The sequence below is a fragment of the Diceros bicornis genome, chromosome 7 (assembly GCF_020826845.1).
Source record: "Diceros bicornis minor isolate mBicDic1 chromosome 7, mDicBic1.mat.cur, whole genome shotgun sequence".
NCBI lineage: Eukaryota > Metazoa > Chordata > Mammalia > Perissodactyla > Rhinocerotidae > Diceros > Diceros bicornis.
Window position 1 is genome coordinate 62,890,807 of NC_080746.1, and position 23,058 is coordinate 62,913,864.

Below are 23,058 nucleotides of genomic sequence, written 5' to 3' on the forward strand. Positions count from 1 at the left end.
AGAAACCCAGGAAAAGCTGGGTATGTTGCCAAAATGGACGAGCTGTCAGGTTAAATAGCATCCTCAGCTATTGACAAAGGAGGATGTTGGGGATAGTGGTTTGGGAGTTCCAAGGGGTGGAGCAGTTCACATGGAGATGGAAAAGCAAATATTTGAGAATGTGGCCAGAGAGACAGAATTTCGATAAGATGGAATTGTTGGTGCCTTTCTTATCACACCTATTTTACATTATACTACAGTTCACTCCTGGTATTAGCTCCTTCCTGGAACAGGCCTTCTATCTTAAATTCTTTTAGGCAGTTAGGGGGGAAGACCAAAGTTTCTTTCAGCATCTTTTTTAGCCTTTATCGTCTTCAGCTCGAAATAATCTGCATACCAGAGTGGCAAATCTTGGGGTGGCCTGCCCTGAACCCCATCACCAGCAATAGATAGATAGATAGATGATAGATAGATACGTGATAGATAGATGATAGATAGACTCTACTCTCATGATTATAGAAGTTGAGAATTTCTAGGATCCGTCATCTGCAAGCTCAAGACTGAGAAAAGCTGGTGGCGTAATTCAGTCTAAGTCTGAAAGCATTAAATCCAGGGTAGCCAATGGTGCAAGTGGTACTCCAAGGGCAGGAGACCTATGCCAAGCTCAAACAGGTAGAAGGAAGCAAAAGGTGCAAATCCTTTCTTCCTCTACTTTTTGTTCTATTCAGTTCCTCAGTAGATTGGCCGATGACACTTACAAGGGAAAGACAATCTACTTTACTGAGTCCACAGAGTTAAAGGCTAATCTCATTGGGAAACAACACCCTCACAGACACACCCAGAAATAATGTTTAATCTGGGCCCCCTGTTACCAGTCAAGTTGACACATAAAAGTAGCCATCACTATTATTTTCCTACTTTATTTTTATTATGTTAAGATATAAAGATTACATGTCAGTGTTAAATGACATTGCCCAACAAATGACACTTCATACAGTCTCATCTTCCAGTCTATTTAAGAAAAGTGGCATTTAGGTCATACTGAATCCAGGTTCTAAAAGTCAGCTTCACTGTGTTTCCACTGTGATAGCCCCTCTGAGTGACCACCTGAGATAATTTCAGATTTGGATAGCCATTCCCTCTCACATGACCTAACAGGACACAAACTGCCCAGATTCACTTCGCTTAGCTGATGGGTGCAGGATAGGAGAGAGAGTGCTGGTATGGCTGCCTCAGGTGGGAATTCAGTGTGGATCTTCACCATGGTAAGGGAGGTACTTTATTTCCTCCTCAGGACAGCTCATTTGTAAGGAAACAAGACAAGGTGGGTGTGTGAAATTCCATTGCCTAGGTAAGCCTAGTACTCCAAAGGATGAATTACCTTGAAGAGCCATGAAAGAGTTTCCAGGACTAGAACTGAGTTAGGGATAAGAATATCATCGCTGGTCCATCTGCCCCAGGCGTAAGTCTTGTCATTTGGCAGAGGCTTGATAGAGGCCTCCGCTTGGTCTATAGTTTCGTTTCTCTTTTTCTGCCCTCCCCGCAGAATTTAACTTTCTGTTTCACTTGGCTCCACTTTATCACATTGTGAAGATCGGGTAGCTGGTTTGGCAAGTGAATCCTGACCACTCCTGCCCCAGTAGGAGCTTCTCCATTGTCATCTGCAGGTGAGTTGAGTAGTCTGTAGAGGGCAGAGGTGGGGAAACTTCAGAGGAAAAAACTGAATTTGCTTGGGTGAGTTTAATTTGTTTTCAGGAAGCTATTCTGAACGGAGGGGAAAAAAAACAGCTTGCAGGCTCCTTGCTGAGAGTGCTGACTGAAGTGCAGTCTGGGGGAGCAGTGGGCTTAAAAAGAACAGAGGTTTGGAGAAGTGAAAGGCTTTGTTTGTTTTATAGAGGGACTGTTATTTCTCCAAACTATTTACCCACATCTCCTACACCTTCTATAATTTTGAATTGCACTTTGCTAAATACTGTGAGATGACTTGAGTTTTCAGAGGTAGAAATTCCCAGGGATCTTTGAATCCTAATAGTTTACTGCCTATCGGTGTAACAATCTAGTATTTCTGCATGAGTCAGCAGATAAAGTCTCTTCTCCTTGGCCTGTCTGTGCTTAGCAGCCTTATTGGGGTGACAGCGCAGCCTTTATCCATTCACTTGTCCAGACAAAGGGAATTGCTGCAGGTTCTTAAAAATCTCTAACGTTGTTCATCCTTCTCCTTGGGCCATATCTGCCACCCAGAAACAGAGCTCAGCTGAGACGTCAGGAGCAAGAGGTGTACGAAGGAAGCATTTCCGGAAGTGGTATCTTTTCTAACTTTTAATAAACAAAACGAGTTCTTCATTGGTGTTAATAATATAAAATGATGTCAGAAGAAGCAGTATGATGACAGCATTCTGAGTTCCATGAGGGAAGGAAGTTAGAGTAGGGGAGCCTCTGTTTATTCCCCCTTCCTATAGAGGGTACAGCTGCACCCGCCTGACTCAGGCAAGTGGAAGACACCATTCAAATCTCTTTTCTCACTCTGACTTCCCCTCATGTGACCAAACCTTACTTTATCAAAGTTGACTTTGAAGATTCATCACCGTTACAGCATATTCTTGTCCTCCTCTCAGTCAAAAGTCAGTGTTATGTGCCTGTCTTCTGAACTCATACGGTACACCTCTGTCAAGCCAGTTATCACAGGGATTTAGAATTGATTTGTCACTTTTCTGCTCCAATTTTTAATTTGCTAGTATTATGAGGAGTTCATATTAAGTAATATTCGATGACTACCTGGTAATTAAAACATAGCACAATTTCCTTTTTCCACCTTCCATTCATCCATTTAGAAAAAGTGACTATTTCCCATATAACATTGGTAATTTGGGGCTTTATCATTATTAGAGAAACAGTTTTACTCCAGTCACAAAAGAAGAAAGTATTGTTTATATCCTTATCTTTTGGACTTTTACATAGTCGTTGTCTTTTAATATCTTTTTTACTTGTCTTTAGCTGTGACCTCTGGGACATTTTGAGTTTACATTCTCATGAGCTCAGATGTGACAAAACTAATTTGTAAGGTGCAATCACCTCACAGCTATGGCAACCAACTGACCTGGGAGTTCCATCAGGCAGACACCACACATGTTCCCATATCTAACTCCCTGATTGTTGTGGAACCATTGGGTCACTGCTCAGGTAGATGCTAGGTCATCCTCCATATGAGGACTCTAGGTCCTCTGCACCTTGCTCTTCTCTGTCCATTGTAGTAACAGTTTCCTTGACATTAGCTCATTTTAGCCCCACTGTGAAAATAAATTCCATAATCCCATGGCAGAAACTGTGCTCTGCTCCTCCCTCGTCTATAGGCTCTTGATGCATCTCAAAATTTGTTGAATCTTGAATGGGATGAGAAATGATCTGAGACCCCACTCCCATGTTTGGATCACAGCTTGAGTCATAAACAGGGGTAGATATTATCAAGTAATATCTACCATTGGTATAGTGACTACCTCTGATCTTGCATTTCATCAGAGCCTGATGTAGGCCATAGTCTCTGCAGCCACATGCTAACTGCCTATGACCTCAGGGCAATTTTCAGTATCTGTACCATTAGCTGGATTACACTTCTGGTTCATCTTCAGCCTCATTCTTCACCAGGGCCCCTTCATGTATGATGAATATGACAAAGTAGACATTTTTCATATGTCTAAATTTATCTCCACACAGCCTTTATAGCTTTTACCTCCCTTGTGTAGAGCAAATGGAAAATTTATTGATTGTCTCATGCTGGAGATCTTACTTTTACCATCAAACATTGGTGACTATCAAGACATTACTATCTACTGAGATCTTCCCTTTTTTTATTTACTGCCTCATAGCCCCATTTTCCAGGAGCTCATGACAGAACACCTGATCCTGGACTGTGGCCACAGAGCTAAAGTGAATCCAGGTAGGAATATAAGCATCATTGTGCAACCACTCTGTGACACGCTGTCTGACTGATCATTAGTAGTGGTTTGCAATCTGGATGGTCATTTCCATCCATGTGACCTAATAAGAAACATACGGCCATGTTCACTTAGTGTAGCCGGTGGATACAAGACAGGAGGCACAGCATGCCAGCATGGCTGCCTCAGATAAGTTCTCAGGATGGATTTTACAGTGGTGCAGGATATATTTTATCCCTGTCATCTCAGGCTATAAGAAGCCAGACCAGGTAGATATGTGTGAAACTATCATAGGTTAAGCAAGCCTAGGACTACAAAGGACTGATTACCTTGTGACAGCCCATGAGTATAGCTCCCAGGGGCCTAAAATAGACATATTTGATTATAAGCGTCACATTTTCCTTGAGAAAAATGAGGTGTGTGCTTACTGACTGGCTTTTAAAGTCTATATAAAGTCTTCTCAATACAAATATACTTTATACATCAGACCATTTTTACTATCAAGACGCTGAACTTCCACTTTATTGTAATTCAGTAGGTTTCTCAGAGAAGAAAAAAAAAAAAAACCTTACTAGGAGAAAGCCAATATCCTCTTAACAGGAAGAAAGAGCTCAGGCATGATGGTAACCCATTGTTCCCACATACCCCAATCTAAGCCTCAGTCTTATTGTTCTACCTCATCTTGTCTCTCACCATTTCCTTCATAACCTTGACCCTCAAGCTATCCTCATCTCTCCCCTGAGCAACTGTACATGCATTCCTAACTGATCTTCCCAATTCCTCTCTGGATCCATCGAACATTTCACAGCCCATGGGCAGAGTTAAATATGCTAACATAATTCATAATTAGTTGAATAATCTTGACAAATATATTGAGACTTCTTTCTGAAGATTCAAATTCATTTTATCTGTGTTTTTATTTGTCCAGGTCTGACACGTGTGATCTTATGAGAATATCCATAGCATCTCCCTCTCTACCATCCACATACATACACACATTTAGGCTCCTGTCAATGTCCTTGGCATATTTCCAGGTCAAGTTGAAATCTCATCATTTACAAACACAAGGCTCCCCAGAAACTCCCTGCTGTTATGGATCTCTTCACAACCACAGGCCTGATTGCTCTGGGTATTGATTGTGTCCATGAAGTTTCCTCTGTTTTTCTTTGAATAACTCTGGTGTAGGAGGAGACAGATCTCTGAAGTAGGACCCCAAACACTAGGTTAATTCCAGTTGTGTTATTGAAGATAAATAATCTTTGTAAGTCACTTATTATCTCTATTTACACATCTGATAAAGGGTTTTCTCTTATCACATACACACACATTGTCATATATTATGTCATGATAATAAGAGAAATCATCGCAAATGTATAGAAAGTGATGGCAATGGATACATCATAAATAAGTTAGTCACAGCAGATTTTTCTCATATGAGAACATGTCTAGAGAGAGTTCACTTAAGTGTAAGAGTGAGTCAAAGTGATATCAGGGGCAGCATTCCATGCTGAGTGAAGAGCAGGTATAATAGCCCAGAGGCGTGAGTGTTTTGGTGCTTTTAACATTGAGGATATGTTTTCGGCATGGGAAACAACATGCAAGAGATGCTGGGTCACATGAGGATCCTGCTAGAAATGGACTAAGGTCATCTTTCACTCAGTGAAAGTAAAGGAAAATATCAATCATTGCACAAGTATGAATGGGATTTGTCGTGTGACATGAACTGGGAGTAAGTATATGAAATTATTATGAAAAGTCCTTTTTACCAGGTCACCAAGCTCCTGTCCTTGTTTCTCTACCATTTCTTTTTTGTTCCTCGATATTTTGGTCTTGTCTGATCCTTGATGTCTACACAATTAGTATCCTTTGGTCCTTCCTTTCTTATTCTGCCCCCTTTTACCTTCCCAATCATGTAAGGATCTGTGAGCAAGAGGAGCCTCAGAAGTCAGGACAGGTAGGACACGGGAGCAGCTGTGATGGCTTCAGGAATCCTGGTGAACATAAAGGAGGAGGTGACCTGTCCCATCTGCCTGGAGCTCCTGACAGAACCCCTGAGCCTAGACTGTGGCCACAGCTTCTGCCAAGCCTGCATCACCACAAACAACAAAGAGTCCAAGATCGGCCAAGAAGGAGAGAACAGCTGCCCTGTGTGCAGAGCCAGTTACCAGCCTGACAACCTGCGGCATAATCGGCACGTGGCCAGCATAGTGGAGAGGCTCAGGGAGGTCAAATTGAGCCCAGAGAAGGAGCAGAAGAGAGATCTTTGTGTGCGCCATGAAGAGAAACTCCTGCTTTTCTGTAAGGAGGATGGGAAGATCATTTGCTGGCTTTGCGAGCGGTCTCAGGAGCACCGTGGTCACCACACATTCCTCATGGAGGAGGTTGCCCAGGAATATCAGGTAAGAGACCAGGATAGAACAAAGACAGTGCAGAAAATGGTACTTGATGGGTATTCTCCACTTTGCTTTGGACTTTACTTACCTTGTCACCGTAGCCCTGAGGTCTGTGCTCTCTTTTCTTCCTGCGCTCACCTTCCTCGGCCTGAAACCCATTTCTGTGCATTCCATCCAATTACAAAAGGATAAGGCTACAATACAGACTCTCAGCCAGAAATATGTAGTTTTGTACCTTGTGCTATTAGGTGAAGATGTGGTGCCCAAGAAAAGCTCTCATTACCCTTTTGAACAGGAGGAGTAACTGGGGAGCTGGATGGCTTGAGACATAAGTACTTTCCTTCCCTCAGGATCAGGTTTCTTCTAGAAGAAAGAGAACCAGTCTTCTCTTGGTGAGAGGATGCTGACTTCTATCACCTGAGTCTTAAAGAACACATTCACCACCTCATGTTTTCTTGGAAGTCATAGATCCTAATTACTGTTCTCACGTTTTCTGTAAACTCAAGTCTCTCTGGAGAAGATCCTGATTTCTTCCCTATTTATCTTGTATTTTGATGCTGAGAAAGCCTAGTGCCTAACTTTCGTTTGATTCTTTTCTCACAGGAGAAGCTCCAGGCAGCTCTGGAGAGGCTGAGGGAGGAGCAGAAGGAAGCTGAGAAGTTGGAAGCTGATGTCAGAGAAAAGAGAGTTTCCTGGAAGGTAGGAGGAGACACTTCCTGAGGGAGTGAAATCTGGGCAGTTCTTGGGTGTTAGTCACAAAGAGCTCCCTTCCTCTTTGTTCCCTGACCGCCGATATGTCCAAAAGTCCTTTGATTAGCCCTCTTCTTATCCTTACCTTGCTATGGGTGGTGGCTGAAAAGTGAACATGTAACAAATGGACATGGATACTAGGAGGGAGGTATTCAAATAGATGGACTATCTGATGAGGATGGCTAGTGAATTCTGCGTTCCTGTCCTGTGATGTTTTTGAGCCTTTGACTTTCTTCAGGGAAGGCATTTGGCAATGGCTCATGGTTCTGTCCTCAGTGTTCAACTTTTGACAGAGGGTTCGGCTAGGAGTCGGGAGTAAGGCATGAACTCTCGACTGTCCTGGGCAGCCTTGTGAAAACTGAGCCACACCCAGTTATCCACTTTCGCTTAGAGGTGGTCTCAATAATGCAGATTTGTGAGCGTTATTTTGGAATGCGATGAAGACAAAATATTAGGAAAAGTCAGGTTCCCCAGAATTTCTCCCATGCTTCTAATTCACTTCCCTTGAAAACGTCACAAAGAAAATCTTTCTTTTGCTGGCTCCCGGTCTCTGCCTGAGAGCCTGAGTACCTCTCTCTCTTTCTCATCCCTGAAGAATCAAATACAAAATGAGGTACAAAGTGTCCAGGCAGAGTTTAAACAAATGAGAGGTATCCTGGACTCTGAGGAGCAGAAGGAGCTACAGAAGCTGGGGAAGGAGGTGACAGATATTCTACATAACCTGGCCAAGTCTGAGAATGAGCTGGTCCAGCAGAGCCAGTTGGTGAGAGATCTCATCTCAGACGTGGAACATCGGTTGCAGGGGTCAACAATGGAGATGCTGCAGGTAAGACTTGGGAAGAAGCCTCAGCTTCTGAGATCTGAGAAAAATGAAGACTAATTTCCTTCTTGTCATATTGCTGTGCTCTTTCTCATGGTGACGCTAAGGTTCCTTTGGCCCTGTAGTACCCCTTTGCTGCATTTATTTCAGAGGTTATAGGAATAATTAAATGCATAAACAACAAGAGAAAATCTCATTTTTATTAATTTATCAAATGCAGTGCAAAAATTTGACTGTGGAGAGAAGATCCATTTTGTCCAGTGATATTCTATAGACCCGTGTTATCTGGGGTCCACGTTAAACATTTATCAGGTACTTCGTCATCATCCAGCTTAGTCACAGAGAAACAAATGCACTTCAGATTCCAAGAATTTTTTTCTGTTTTATTTTTTCCCTCATAGAATGAGTTGAGGTTTTCACGCTCTTTCTTTATTTTTTGCAAAAAGTTTGTGCAGAACTCATCTTATTTATCTTTAAATATTCAATAGAATTCATCAGGGAAGTTATGTCTCTCTGGGATTTTCTTTTTGGAAAGCTTTACAATAATTTTTTTCCTTATACTAGGTTTATTTATATTTTTTACAGTTCTTGAGTCAGTTTTTGGTAATGTATGAATTTGTAAGAATTTGTCCATTCTATTTAAGTTGTCTGATTTGTATTCATAAAGTTAACCATAATAATCACTTATAAAACTTTGGATTTCAATGGCACTCACAGTAATGTTCCTTCTTTTATTCCTAATTTTGGTGATTCTCTTTTTCACTTTTTTTTGTCGTCAGTTAGTAATATTTGGTCAATTTTGTTGATCTTTTTTCAAGAACAAATTTAATTATTTCATTGATTTTTATCTATTATGTAACCTTTCTATATCATTTATTTCTTCTCTCACCTTTAATGTTTTCATTGTCTGTTTGTGTGTGTATATGCAGGTGTGTACATGTGTGTATGTGTTGGGTTTAGTTTGCTTTTCCTTCTCTAGTTTTTTTAAAGTGGAAACTTAGATCACTGATTTGAGACTGTCTTTTCTGATAGAGTGTTTAATGATAAATGCATTGCTTTAGCTGTATTCCACACATTTTGATTATTTAGTTTTTATTTTCACTCAGTTCAATTTATTTTCAAATTTCCTCTGTGATTTTTTGTTAACCCTTGGGACACTTGCAAGTGCGTTATTTAGTTAAAAAATATTTAGTTGTTCCTTAATTTTTCTTCTGCTATGGATTTCCAATTTTATTCCTCTGTAACAAGAGAACATATATTTCAGTATTTCAATCTTTTAAACGTATTGACTCTTTTTTATGACCTAAAATATTGAATGTAGAAATTTCTCTATGCAAATTTGAGAGAATGTGTATTCTACATTAATTGGGTGAAATGGTCCTAAGATGTTAGTTAAGGTAAGTTGGTTAATAGTATAGTTCATGTCGTCTAATCCTTGATTGTTTTCATACAAGCAATTCTCTCAATTACTGGGAGGGAGAGGTATTGAAATATCCAAATATTATTATTGAATTTTGCTTTTATCTTTTCAGTCTCACTTTGTGTATTTTGAAGCTCTGTTGTTAGGTGTATGTACATTTATAATTGTTATATCTTGACATACTGAACCTTTTATCATTGTGAAATTGTACTCTCATCTCTCATAATATTTATTTTCTTAAAGTCTATTTTGTCTAATATTAATATAGATGAGAAATTTTATGATTACTATTTGTATGGTGTATATTTTGCTCTATTTTCAACTTTTCCCTTATTTCTGTCTTTGAATCCAAAATATATTTCTTGTAGATAACAGTAATTGAATCTTACTTTTTATCCAGTCCAACAATCTTTGCCTTTTAGTTGGAGTATTCAGACAATGACATTTAATACAATTATTGATATCATTGTATTTAAATTTTCCAGTTTGCTATTTGCTTTCTTTACATCTCTTGTAGATTTTATTCTTCTCTTTCTCTTAACTAACTTCTTTTGTGTTAAACAAATGTTTTTAGTACGAAATTTTGTTTTCCTCTTTTCTGACTGTATTTTTTTTAAGTTTTTGCCTAGTGTTTGCTCTAGTGCTTAGAATATGCATTTTATCCTATCAGGATCTACTTCAGATTAAAATGAACTTCATTCCAGTAAAATACATAAATTTGCTACCAACATTACTTCATTTCCTTCCAGCAACAACACAGTAATTCTTTTAATATGAGCACCTGATCCAATGCAGAAAATGCTATGCATATCTCAGAATTTTTTGTGATAACTGGGAAGAGAAGTTATCTTTTCTTCTGGAGTTTATATCAGAGATTCATGTTTCCTTCATGAACTGAAAATAAAGTCAATATAGAGAGAATAAAGAGAATTTGGAGAAAGACATAGACCAGAACCTGATGACAAGATTTGAACTTCAAAATTAAGCTTTGACTAAAGCTATAACAGCCCCCCAAAATCCTTTTCTAGACTTAGTTTAGTTTTCTTTGGTTTTTGTCATATTACAATAAAAAAGCCCTAACACAGGGCAAAAGCATTTTTACGGTGTGTGTAGACCCAGCTGTTGGCCTAGTTGGTGACATGGAGGAAGTAAGCTTGAGGTAAAAATGACCAAATATATTGGTACATATCTGTTGAAACAAATAAAACAATATCTGTGTGGCTGGCCCTGTGGCCTAGTGGTTAAGTTGGGTGCACTCTGCTTTGGCGGCCCGGGTTTGTAGGTTTGGATCCTGTGTGTGGACCTACACCACTTCTCAGCCATGCTGTGGCAGTGACTGAAAAAAACACTATATCTGTGATGATAAAGAACATCTGATGGGTAAAACTGCTAAGGATGTGGACTAAACTGGCTTCTTAGAGACTGATGTGCACAGTAAATATTGTAGTTTTTAGGACAGTGACCAAGTAGGTATTGGTAACGTTATGGACAATGGGGTATAAGAGAGGAGATAATTTGCCTGGTGAATAGAAAGTAACTATTAGATAGCCTAAGTTACTGGTTCCTGTGGCCTTTTTACTACTGCATTTAAGAGGCAAAATTGAGTAAAAATAAAGATTTGGAAACTAACTGAACATATTTGTGTGTTGAATTAAAGGGAATAGATGTCTGTCATTTTTAGATAGTACATAAAATGAAAAGAAAAAGACTTGAGAACTGCCCACATTGATACATTTGTTTGCTTATTCCCTCAGCAAAAACCGTACAAACATCTTGAGGAATATTATGATTATTTACTCATCTTTGACTCTTCAAAGCCCTGCATAATGCTTGGGAAATAATAGTATATCACTTTATATTTCCATCAAATAAATGAAAGAACCATGAGTTATTCAAATCATCTCATGAGGAGCCTTATGCATTTGGGGAAAATATTATGGTCCTCTTGTTTTCCTCAGTCTCATCTCCAGATACTGGAAAACACATGTGGTGCTTCCACCACAGGGCCAAACAGGGCAAAAGCTGTTTCTACCTGTTAGGAAAACTGACAACATCACATGAGTTTCGGGAAGGAATGCCCTGAGTCTTTTCTTAATACCTGGGCACTCACATTGGGACCATTTTTATTCCCAAATCAGGGGGTGGTGGGGATGTGATGAGGTTTTGTAAGTGAGAAGGGTGTATCACTTCTTGACTCGTTTCCTCTTTTCTCCCTAGGACGTGAATTGCGTCATGGAAAGGTAAGTGAGGGAAACCAGAGACAGTCCTTTCGTGCTATGAAGACAGGTTTAAAGCCATTAGAGTTATCTGGTAGTCAATTAGGATAAAATATTCCTCAGGGCAAGAAAATTTGGGTGCAGTTTTATCTTAAATTTCTGTTCACAAATCATGGCTTGAGTATTCTCTAACTATTGAAAATGGACCAGATTCTAGGGTAGGGAATTTAGGTGGTGGGAAATTGCCGATTTGGGTCAGTAGCAGTATTAGGGAAAAGGCTGCAATTATCAGCCCCTGTGACTTGCTAAATTTTATTTTCCCTGTGTGCCTGTATCTAACTCAGGTTCCCATATTTCACAGGCAATTAACCTCTCCTGAGAAGGTCCTGTTTTCTTTATCTTCCAAGCACCTAGAATGGGAGACATCTCTTTTGTATTTAAATTTCTGCCCTGGAAATTGAAGAGACCACCTCTTTCTGTATGGTTCTGTTTAGATTTCAAAAAATAGACTTGAATGTCATGGAATATTTTAGCCCTGGTGCAAACGACTGATCCATCTTGGTCTCGTACTTGAAAATCCAGAATGGAAAGGCGACATCCTTATGTCTAAATTTGCACACCTACATGGCAGCATCAAGCTCTTTCCAAACACATGAAATTCAGACCACTATTAGTTTGGTGCTCATAATGTTTTGTTTTCCAAGTGTTTGTAATTGTTCCCTGAGAACCTGAAATCTCAGATTTATTCTGAGGGCCTGCTTGCTGACGAGCACACTTGAAGATCTTTGTCTCTAGACAGTATTCTCACACTTGGTATGTCTGAAACACCCAGGAAACCAATTCTGCAACCTCATTTTCTGGTCATCTCCGTGGGAACTCACATCCATGCGGTTGCTTTTCCGCATATTAATCTTTTTTAAGTAACAGTATCTTGTTTTGTCTGTTAAATCTACTATTTCATATAATTTCATATTATTTCTAAGAGGTAGAGAGGGACCGGTTATTGATATCCTTTTAAAAGCAAGAATCTGTACCTGAGAGGTCAAGATCTTCCCAAGGTCACACAGAAGGTGTGAATGGGAAGGTGGACAGGAACACATTTCTTCTGTCTCCCAGATCAGCAGTGTACTATCTCCTTTCTCAGAGCCTCCAAGGAAGAGGTTTCAAGTGAATCAATGGGTGAAATGATAGAAAGTCAGTGGCTTTGGAGGGACAAAAAGTCAGAAGTGTGTGGATCAATTTTTGTCATCCTTAGGAGTGAGACCTTGACTCTGAAGAAGCCAAAAACTCATTCCATGAAACAAAGGAGAGTGTTCCGAGCTCCTGATCTGAGAGGCATCCTGCGAGTGTTTAATGGTGAGGAATGCTAGAGCAAGTGGGTGGCTGTGGGAATCTTGTCATAGCAGGGGCTGAATGGGGAAGAGGGTACAATTTCTAAGTGTGCATGGAGGAGACAAAGAAGGATGGATATCATGTGCTGATTATATGGTCATATTTATTATTTGGTTCTGGTTCATCATCTCATTCACCAGTTCACTATCTCACTGTAGTCTCCAATCCTCCCCCTAATGCAGAGAGGAAATAGTTTTCAGTACTGACTCCTTTCATGCAATGGATTTTTGTCATTTCAGAGCTCACAGATGTGCAACGCTACTGGGGTAAGTAGAAATCACAGTATCATCATGTTACCCTGTTCTTATCTTTCAGAATTGTGAATTTCTAGTAGGTTACATGTTTAAGACCCATGTTTCCTGTCTAACACACATATACATATTATGTTTCTGCAGTATTATATATCTCCCCAAGAACAGAACAAAGTTCTTCCTAATTCCCACTCAGGTTATTCTCAAGATCCCTCTCACAATGTCATACATTTATGATGTATAATAAAGCTGCATCATCTCTCTCACCCAACCCTGTAATTTTTCTACAGTTCACGTGACACTGGATCCTCTCAACTCTAAATCAAATGTTTCCATTTCTGCGGATCGAAGACAAATGAGATATGTGATCGATTTGAGACCAAGGAGAAATACATATCGGAATGACGATTATGATGATTGTAGTGTCCTGGGCTCCCCAGTTATCAGATCAGGGAAACATTACTGGGAGGTAGATGTGTCAGAGAAACGTGCCTGGATCCTGGGGGTATATGGTGGAAAGTGCCCTGAAGTCAACATGAAGGTTTTATTTAGACAAGGTGAAAATTATCCACATGTTTACTCTAGATATCAACCTAGAAATGGCTACTGGGTTATAGGGTTACGGAATCACTTCGAATATAATGCTTTTGAGAAGTCTTCCTCCTCAGATCCCTTGATCTTAACCCTCTCTCTGACTGTTCCTCCCCGTCGTGTGGGGGTTTTCCTAGACTACGAGGCTCGCACTGTCTCATTTTTCAATGTTACAAACCACGGGTTTCTCATCTATAAATTCTCTTCGTGTTACTTTTCTCAGGAAATTTTTCCGTATTTCAGTCTTATGACATGTCCTGCCCCCATGACATTGTGCTCGCCAAGCTCTTGAACCTTCTTACATCCTCACTCACTTTGTAGTACCTCTTGCCTTGGGTGCATCTAAAGCACTCAGGTTATTTGCACCATTCTTATGATGTTTTTCTCACTCCCTCCTTTTTTTCCACTTGAATGTCCTTCATTCACTAATTGGTTGTACAATTTGCCTTGTGTCATATTTTTCCCAATATCATTAGGAGAGAATCTTAATTCATCATTTTCCATAGTCCCAAGGAAAAATGACTGATGACTCATGAGGAAAGATCAGTATTGAAGTAACACCTCTGCCAAATTTTTACTATCTCATTTCCTCTGCCATTGACTGAGAAGATGAAGGAATGATTTTCAAGAGTTTTTGCATATTATCAAAGTACTTTTATAGGAGTTATCCATGAAAGAAGGAGTCCTTATTGGTGTGTCAGTTTACTCATGGTACCCCTTATTCATGAAGGAGTAAAGGAGAAAATATCATAAATACTATGTACTAAGAGTAGATATTTTGTGACCAGAGTGTCTGAGTTCAGGTTCTGTCTCTCTATATCTCAGCGGTGTAAACTTGAATGACATACTTAACTGCTGTGTTTATTTTCTTAGAATAATATTGGTATAAGAATTGCACCATACTTAGGATCATTGTGAGTAGATAAATGCCATTAAGTATACAGCATGTAAGTCTCAACTTAATAATAAATATATGCTCTACTAATTACTGAAAAACATAAGCCGTGTCAGTGTCTCATGAAACAAGTTTGTGTCTTCAGGGGCACTAGTGTTGTTTTCACTGAAGTCTCATTTTTTCAGATCCCAGATACCACTGTACTGCTGTCAAGACTACTCCTGCTCTGCCTGTGATACATAAGCATGTGTGTGTGTGTGGGTGTGTGTATAACAGTTAGAATTTTATTGTAATTCTTGTATTGATGCATACTGGCCCTTATCAAGTAAAGTATAATCCATAGGATTCAGTTTCTCATTTGTAAAATAATATATGAAATTTACCAGATATAATATTGTGAAAATTTAAAAAAAAAAAGAATGTTTTCAATAACTCCTGTCATTTCCAGCACTTAAGCAGTATCCAATATGGTGTCTATCATTTTTTGCCTCCTTCTCACTGTGACTGAAATGAATGACTTTAAGAATATATGTTAGTTTACTTTCAACATTATTAACCTTGCTTTTTTTTTTAAGAAATACAATAGCAAAGAATTTCAATTCTTTTAAATTTAACTTATTGTAAATAAATGTTTCTGTTTAGCCACCCAGTCTTATTTTATTATTTTTTTAAATTTTCTGCAGTAATTCTATGTCACTGAAATTGAATTTCAATTTGGGCTCTCTTTACTCAACATTAAAAAGTTATTATTCACAGTGATACAGTAAGAGCCAGAAGTACAATTGTGGGTTTTTTCTTAACAACAGTGTAGGTGTTTTGTTTGTCCTGGTCAGCTTTACTTTTGCAGTGACGTGAAAGTTCTCACGGACAAAGAGGAAAGACTTTTCTCCTCCCTCAGTGAGATAGAAGGGGATTATTTCTACAATGGGTGTTCATTCAGAACTTGGTGGGATTCCTCATGTCTTTTGGTATTTTTATTCAAAACTCTTTCCTCAACCAACTTCAGAGTTAAAAAAAAAAAAAAGGCTGTTTGGTCAAGTAGTATCTGCTCTCATCTCTGCTTGTCCACAGGAATTCCCAACTTCTTCATCTTTGGATAAACTTTTATGAGATGAGAGATTCCAAGGTGAATATTTCCAGTATATGTGTGTGTATGTCTGTGTCTGTATGTACACATCCATATCTTACTGCTCATCAATGGAATCTTGAGGAAATTGATCTTCTAAATTTTCCCTTGACCTCTGCCTTTCTGTCAACCCTTTGTTACAATGACTGAGGCTCTCACTCACTAGCTAAAATCTGGACTGTTTAATTATTGACAAATGACTCTACAGGGACATTCATGTCTTTTCATTTACTGGAATGCCCAGTCCTCCAGTTCAGGATGAAGTACCTAGTTACAAGGAAATAAAGACCTGAATGTTTACATATAACCGAAAAAATCTGCACACTGACTGACTCTCCTTTTTAACAAAGACTTGTGGTCCCACAATGAAGCCCATGCCCAGTCCTTCATAAATACTAACAGATCTCTGTATACACCAAACTCATTCATGCTTCTCTTGGGCTATGTCTGACACCTAGATGAAAAGCTCAATGGAGGATGCACAATCAAAGGAACGCTTGTATCCTAGAGAAGGCTTTCTAAAATTGGCAACATTTAAAAAAAAATTGAGATAATTGTAGATTCACACACAGATGGGAGAAATAATAAAAATATAAGCCTTGTACAATTTTGCTCATTTTTTAAGTCCTTGATACCTCTGTCAAGATTACTCCAGTTCTGCTTTTGGTGTACACACACGCACACACACACACACATATCTCACAGCCGTATACCTTTTTTTTTTTTTTTTGCGAGGAAGATCAGCCCTGAGCTAACATCTGATGTGAATCCTACTCTTTTCTGCTAAGGAAGATTGGCCCTGGGCTAACATCCATGCCCATCTTCCTCTACTTTATATAGAACTCCGCCACAGCATGGCTTGACAAGTGGTGCATCGGTGCCCTCCCGGGATCCAAACCTGCGAACCCTGGGCCACCGAAGCAGAACGCGAGCACTTAACCGCTGCACCACCGGGCCAGCTCCTCACAGCCTTATTTTTGTTTTTAATTTTTTTGACAGCTTTTAGATAACATTGACATATACAAATTGTAAATATTTGAAGTGTACAACTTGATGTTTAAATATATAGATACACTGTGAAATGATCACCACAATTAAGCTAATTAACAAATCCATCACCTCTACATAGTTAACATTTTGTGACTGTGCTTGTGTGTGTGTGTGTGTGTGTGTGTGGTGAGAAGATTTAATTTAAGATATATATCCTCGTAGCAAATTTCAGGTATATGATACAATATTTTCAATTATAGTCACAATGTGTTTTTATCTGTTTGGACTGCTGTAACATACTACCACAGAATGAGTGGTTTATAAACAAGAGAAATTTATTTCTCACAGTTCTGGAGGCTGGGAAGTCCAAGATCATGTTGCCGTTCTGGTGAAGGCCATCTTCCGTGTTGTAGACTTCCAACTTCTCACTGTGGCCTTACACACTTCTCTGCCTTCATGACTTAATCACCTCCCAAAGACCCCACCTCCTAAAACCATCACACTTGGCATTAGGATTTCAACATATGAATTTGGAGGGAGGACCAAAACATTCAGACGATTGCACCACATTGTACATTAGACCTCCATAACTTATTCATTTTGCATAACTGAGAAGTTGTACCCTTTGACTAACATCTCTTTATTCCTCCTCTCCCCAACCCCTGGCAACCACCATCCTACTCTCTACTTCTATGAGTTTGACTCTTGTAGATTCTACATATAAGTGAGATCATGCAATATTTTTCTTTCTATATCACAGAAAGACTTTTATTACAGTTCTAGTGTTGCCACATACAGGCCTTATCAGCTAATCTAAATTCTATGAGATATACTTCCTCATTTACAAAAAACACATAATGAAAATCACCTGACAAGCTATTGTGAAAATTATACAGTAGAATAGTTTTAATTACTGCTGCTGTTTCCTAACACATGAGCAGTGATCCAGAATGCTGTCTGTTAATTGTTTTTCTTATTCCCTTTACCTATGACTTGAAATAAATTATTTTAAAAATATATATTAGTTTACTTTCAAAATTATTACTTTTAATTGGTTTTAAGTAATAGAATAACTTGTTAGTAATCAAAGTTAATTTAGAAAATTTTGTCTAACTGTAAAATAAATATTTTAGCAGAGTGAAACATTTTTTTATCATCTTCATAGCTGCCTCATCTTATATTATAATTATAATAATTTATTTCACTGAATATACTAATTAAAAGTTGATTTAATATTGTTTTCTATTTTTGCAGTAATTCTGTTTCATTAGAATTCCTTTTCTCTGTTTGCCTGGCTTCAAAAAATTATTATTCATGGAAATACAGGAAGAGTCAAGGGTACTTTGTGGGATTTCTCAATAATGTTGTAGGCCACACTTTCGTTTCTCCTGTCAGCCACACTCTTTCCAGTGAGCTGACAGACTAGGGCAGTCCTCAAGAATTACAAAAACCCTTTCTCCTCCCTCAGTGAGAAAGGAGGGGAATTGTTTCTGCAGTGTTCATTCATACAGGGCTTAGTGGGATCCTCATATCCAGCCTTTTAGAAATACAAACAGATCGCTCTTCATGAGTAAATACTATAAGATGATTTAACAGTTTTTAGGGTCAATGTGTATTTTATGTCATAACAAGCTGCCAGATTTCTTTCAAAGTGGTTGTCCCATTTTTCATTCTCAGAGTTCAGAAAGAAGACAATAGTATGGAGTATGGTGGTTAATGCAGAGCTATACAGTAGACATGACATTTGGTGTAGTCTATTTTTGATCTGTAAATCTTGTTGACAACTGGGGGGAGTGGAGGGTTCAGTGTGTCTGAGTGTGTTTATGTGGCAAGCACAGCACAGGGTAGGGGAATTGACTGTGAGGACCAAAGGACATGAGCTCTGTTGTACAAGGCCCTCCCTTTCCTCTAAACTTCTTCCTTATCATGCCTCCCACAAATCCCATATGCATCGTTTTACAGGCATACCTCAGAGATATTGTAAGTTTGGTCCCAAACTAATGCGATAAAGCAGATATCACAAAAAAGCAAGTCACACAAATTTTTTGGTTCCCCAGTGCTTATAAAAATTATCTTCACACTATGTGGTCTATGAAGTGTGCAATAGTACCATGTCTAAAAAACCAATGTACATACCTTAATTAAAAAAATACTTTATTGATAAAAAATGCTAACCATCACCTGAGCCTTCAGTAAGTTGTAATCTTTTTTCTGGTGGAGGGTCTTTTCTTGGTGTTGATGGCTGCTGACTGATCAGGGTGGTAGTTGCTGAAGGTTGAGGTGGCTGAGGCAATTTCTTGAAATGAGACAACAATGGGCACTGGCCCGGTGGCACAGTGGTTAAGTGTGTGCACTCCACTTTGGCGGCTAGGGGTTAGCAGGTTCGGATCCCGGGCACACACTGATGCACTGCGTGTCAAGCCATGTGGAGGCAGCGTCCCATATAAAGTAGTGGAAGATGGGCATTGATGTCAGCCCAGGGCCAATCATCCTCAGCAAAAAGAGGAGGATTGGCATCAGATGTGAGCTCAAGGATAGTCTTCTCTACCAAAAAGAAAAAAAAAAAAATTAAAAATGAGACAGCAATGAAATTTGCCACATGGATTGACTCTTTCTTTCATGATTGATTTCTCTGTAGCATGTGATGCTGTTTGATAGCATTTTACCCACCAGTAGAACTTCTTTCACAATTAGTGTAATCCTCTCAATCGCAGGTGCTGCTTTATCAACTCAGTTTATGTAATATTCAAAATCATTTGTTGTCATTTCAACAATCTTCACAGCATCCTCACCTGGAGTAGAGTCTATCTCAAGAAACCACTTTGTTTGCTCCTCCATAAGAAGCATCTCCTTATCTATTCAAGTTTTATCATGAGATCACAGTAATTCACTCACATCTGCAGGCTTCACTTATAATTCAAGTTCTCTTGCTATTTCCACCACATCTGCAGTTACTCCCTGCACTGAATTCTTGAACCCCTCAAAGTCATTCATGAGGATTGGAGTCAACTTCTCCCAAAATCCTGTTAATGTTGATATTTTGACCTCTCCTCATGGATTATGAGTGTCTTAATGGCAACTAGAATGGCAAATCCTTTTCAGAAGGTTTTCAATTTACTTTGCACAGATCTATCAGACGAATTCTATCTATGGCAGCTACAGCCTTATAACATGTATTCCTTAAATAATATGACTTCAAAAGTTGAAATTACCTCTTGATCCATGGGCTGCAAAATGGACATCATGTTGGCTGGCGTGAAAACGTTAGTATTGTTGTGCATCTCTCAGAGCTCTTGGGTAACCAGGTGCATTGTCAATGAGGAGTAATATTTTGAAAGGAATCTTTTTTCTGAAGAGTCTTTCTCAACAGTGAGCTTAAAATATTCAAGAAACCATGTGGTAAAAAGATGTGCTGGCATCTAGCCTTTGTTGTTCCATTTATAGAGCATAGGCAGAGTATTTTTAGCCTAATTCTTAAGGGCCCTAGGGTTTTCAGAATGGTAACTGAACATCGGCTTCAACTTAAAGTCACCAGCTGCATTAGCCCGTAACAAGAGAGTCAGCCTGTCCTTTGAAGCTTTGAAGCCAGACATTGTCTTCTCCTCTCTAGCTATGAAAGTCCTAGATGGGATTTCTTCCAAAACAAGGCTATTTTGTGTTATGGAGATGACTTCTTTCCTTGAACTTCATGAATCAACGTCTACTATCTTCAAACTTTCCTTCTGCAGCTTCCTCACCTTCTCAGCCTTCATAGAACTGAAGAGAGTTAGGACCTTGCTTTGGATTAGGTTTTGGCTAAAGGGAATGTTGTGGCCTTCTACCCAGACCACTAAAACTTTCTCCATATCAACAATAAATCTGTTTCACTTTCATATAGTTCGTATGTTCACAGACTAGCACTTTTAATCTCCTTCAAAAACTTTTCCTTTGCGTTCACCCTGGATAACTGTTTGGTGCAATAGTCCTAGCTTTCAGTCTGTCTTAGCTTCTCACATGCCTTCCTCACTAGGCTTAATTATTTCTCACATTTGATGTAAAGTGAGACACGTGTGACTATTACTTTCACTTGTACACTTAGAGGCAATTTTAGGGTTATTAATTGGCCTAATTCCAATATTGTTGTGTCTCAAGTAATAGGGATGCCTGAGGAGAGGGAGAGAGTCAGGCAATGGCCAGTCAGTGGAGCAGTGAGAACACACACAACATTTATTGTTTAATTTCGTCGTCTAATATGGGCTCAGTTCGTGGGACCCTAAAGCAACTATGACAGTTATATCAAAGACCACAGATCGTAGATCACCATAACCAATATAATAATAATGAAAACCTTTGAAATATTGTGAGAATTAGCAAAATGTGACAGAGAGACACAAAGTGGGTAAATGCTATTGAAAAAATGGTGCCAATAAACTTGCTTGATGCAGGATTGCCTCAAATCTTCAATTTGTAAATTAAAACAATATCTGTGAAGCATAATAAAGAAAGGCATGCCTGTAGTCTTTTCTCCCTTTGAATCTCTAATCTGGCCTCATGTCCTGAGCCCCAGACAACTAACGGGTTCCCTCCAGACTCTTTGAGATATTTGTATGAGGTGCAAGTGCTTCTGGAATGTGAAGAAAGAAATCTGTTTGGCAATAGAGGGTGTAAAAGCTAGCTGATCTGGATCCCTTTTGTTTGGCCCCAAAGAACTCCTTCTTCAAAAGCTCGATGGGCTGGCCCCGTGGCTTAGCAGTTAAGCGCACGTGATCCGCTACTGGCCGCCCGGGTTCGGATCCTGGGCGCGCACTGATGCACGACTTCTCTGGCCATGCTTAGGCCGCGTCTCACATACAGCAACTAGAAGGATGTGCAACTATGACATACAACTATCTACTGGGGCGTTGGGGGAAAAAAAGGAGGAGGATTGGCAATAGATGTTAGCTCAGAGCCAGTCGTCCTCAGCAAAAAAAAAAAAAAAGAGAGAGGAGGATTAGCATAGATGTTAGCTCAAGGCTGATCTTCCTCACACACACAAAAGAAAACCTCTAACTCCAGTACACACTACTCACTTCTGAGTAGTCTGAGATAGGATAGTTTAGGCTATAAGCCTTGAATCGATCTATAAGTTGAAAATTGTGACTACATAGAAGACCTGATGCTTTTGAGCTTGCCTGGGAAGAGATTATAAAAAATTTATCTGGAAAATGTAGGAGAGAATCAGAGGCCTGAGAGTGGAAGGGAGGGTAGGGAGAGTGCCACTTATGTCCTGGGAACCTTCTCTGAGACATCAGGTTTAAGGTGGAGAGAAACCAAGAAGGAAATCAGAGCTTGTCAGGGTATAAGAAAATGTCTTCCAAAAGGAAACCAGAAGAAACCATGCTCCTTCTCCCAAGACCCAAAGTCTATCTGCAGAGCTGAAAACATTGCTATGGTCCACATTGTAGCTTGTTATGTTCCCAGGGCCCAAGGAATAATAAATATTCCTTTGGGCTCTGTGTTTCCCTCCAATCCCTACATCTCCTGTTGGAGAGGGGTCTAATGAAAGATCTCTCACTTCAAGACCATGATTTTTTTACTGTTTACAGTCTGAAAAACCACATGGCACAGGAAGTAATGTGGCTAAAATGTGGTGGTGTAGATAGATGAAACAACAGGTGTTGAGTAAGTATCTGACTCAATTTTAGGAACAAACCCCTAAGAAGATATGAAAAGTTGTTGGTTATAATTTGTCAAGGGAGTTCATATAAATGCTAATACTAATACAAGAATTTCATTATGTATCATGGCAATTATGTTCACTCCAACAACAACAATAAAAGATGACCGTGATTATCCTCAGTACGTTCAATGTAATTAAAATGATATCTACAGCTATGTAAGTGCAAGTTTTTCTATGTAGATATCACTATCTGTATACAACATTTTGTAATAGATCTGAGACAAAAAGGAACAACATAGACAAGGTCCTTTTCTGTCTTCAGATAACTTACTGTTGTTGGACACAGGGCTGGATGAGGAGGGATACCCAATGACAGTATTATGTGATAACAAAGATGATAAAGGAAAAAATGCAATTTATACAAAATGTGGAGGATTATCACTGTACTTTAAAAGCATCATGACTTTGTTGTTAGAACAAATTTTCTACATACCCAAGAAATGGAAACTGTCAATATGGCTCCACAATTATGTCTATATAATTTTCATTTTGTAGCTCACAGATATATGAGCCAGAGAGAGTTAATAAACCAAGATCAGCTTACTCTTCTGTGGGTTATAAGCAATATGAAAATATCTGTGCTTTAAGTGGAAAAACGTGAGCTA

General features: G+C 39.1%; 1 protein-coding gene and 1 pseudogene across 3 annotated transcripts in view; both read left to right on the top strand.

Moving 5' to 3' along the window:
* Nucleotides 1–23,058, top strand: part of LOC131408754 (tripartite motif-containing protein 5-like) — a 420,025-nt gene that overhangs the window by 360,078 nt on the left and 36,889 nt on the right. Inside the window, exon 1 of one of the 3 annotated variants that reach the window (XM_058545800.1) lies at nt 1,567–1,646. The exons of the other annotated variants lie outside the window; for them this stretch is intronic. The gene's annotated coding sequence lies outside the window, so the exon portion shown is untranslated. Of the gene's footprint in view, nt 1–1,566; nt 1,647–23,058 lie in introns of those variants that run through there. 3 annotated transcript variants of the gene reach the window in all.
* On the top strand, nt 1,559–13,976 carry LOC131408763 (tripartite motif-containing protein 5-like; annotated as a pseudogene).